The sequence below is a fragment of the Fopius arisanus genome, unplaced genomic scaffold (genome assembly GCF_000806365.1).
Source record: "Fopius arisanus strain USDA-PBARC FA_bdor unplaced genomic scaffold, ASM80636v1 scaffold00180, whole genome shotgun sequence".
Taxonomy (NCBI): Eukaryota; Metazoa; Arthropoda; class Insecta; order Hymenoptera; family Braconidae; genus Fopius; species Fopius arisanus.
Window position 1 is genome coordinate 12,248 of NW_011887919.1, and position 1,177 is coordinate 13,424.

At 36.3% G+C, this 1,177-nt stretch overlaps 1 long non-coding RNA gene across 2 annotated transcripts; it reads left to right on the top strand.

Moving 5' to 3' along the window:
• The first annotated feature begins 236 nt into the window (after nucleotides 1-236).
• LOC105272457 (uncharacterized) lies at nucleotides 237-1,171 on the top strand. Of its 2 annotated transcripts, XR_892765.1 has the most exons (4): nucleotides 237-435; nucleotides 522-730; nucleotides 796-938; nucleotides 1,021-1,171. It is a non-coding gene; the product is annotated as an uncharacterized lncRNA (long non-coding RNA). The 2 variants fall into 2 exon arrangements; XR_892764.1 differs by having other exon boundaries at nucleotides 796-1,171.
• The last annotated feature ends 6 nt before the right edge of the window (nucleotides 1,172-1,177 follow it).

Consider the following 1,177-nt stretch of genomic DNA (forward strand, 5'->3'; position numbering starts at 1 on the left):
ATTTACTCCAAAATTGGCACTCCTAATTACTCCACCAATTAATCGATTTTTCCGATAATTGTTAGCTAGCGCTCTAGTTGTTGACAACCGCTACGGTGCTATCTAACAATTATTGGAAAAAACGATTAATTTCCGGAGTAACTAGCAGTCCAAATTTGGGAGTAAATTATATTTTCCAGATAATCCATCCGGGCCTTAAATCCGCCCAAAACAGTAAGTACGATATTAAATTATTATTGAAGTAAATCAAGTAAACATCACTGACAAATTTGTGAAGATATTTTTAATAACTGTTAATTCGTTGAAACACAAATAATCAGCAGTCGAAGAGCTCAGAGTTATTAAAAGGGAAGTTGGAGTGATTGAAGGAGAAGGTACAGGGAGTCATCGACGAGGCAGGAAAAACGGAGCTGGGTAAAAAAGCTGGGCAATTGGGTAAGGCAATTTCAAAATCTGCGAAGGGAGCTGCTGAGACGTTATCAGAAAAAAGTCAGGCTTTTGAGATGACCAATGCCTTTCAGACTATATCACAGACCGCAGAAGTCGTTAGGAAAGAATTAGACAATCATGGGATTCAAGGACGAGTCTGTATTAATGTACTATTGACTAAATTGAGAAAACGAAAGGAGAGATTAGAGATATTAGAGATCATTATTAATACAGAGGCGACCGGTGTTCTGGACAAGGGGAATAGTTCAACATCAAAATTTGATGGAAATAGTGGCCAGCAGTGAGTTTATGAATGATTTCTTTCGTATTGCTTTTACTCAACACTTTTAATAATTTATTCCTCAGACTAGCGTGTGGAATTATCGCGAGATCATCAGGAGTCTTCGAAAATACGAAAAGAATTTGTGCCTGTGATGGGACGACCCTGTGGGATGAACGAGATGAGTCTAAACAAAAAGGTTCATTCAAAAATACTTTCATATATCCAGGTAAATGAACCACAGCCTAATACTCGTAGTATTTACCGATTGAATACAATTCTAAAAGCCAATGTTTTGTGTGTCTTTTCAGTGTGTGGTAATAATCTTTAAATTCGACCCAGAGTGGATAGTGCACTTTTGGAAAACTACTATAAATTTATTTCTGTATGCAGGTCATGTAAAAGTCATATCATTCCATAATATTCCTGATGAAACATTTTTATATTTCAGTTTTTACTTATGAGGAG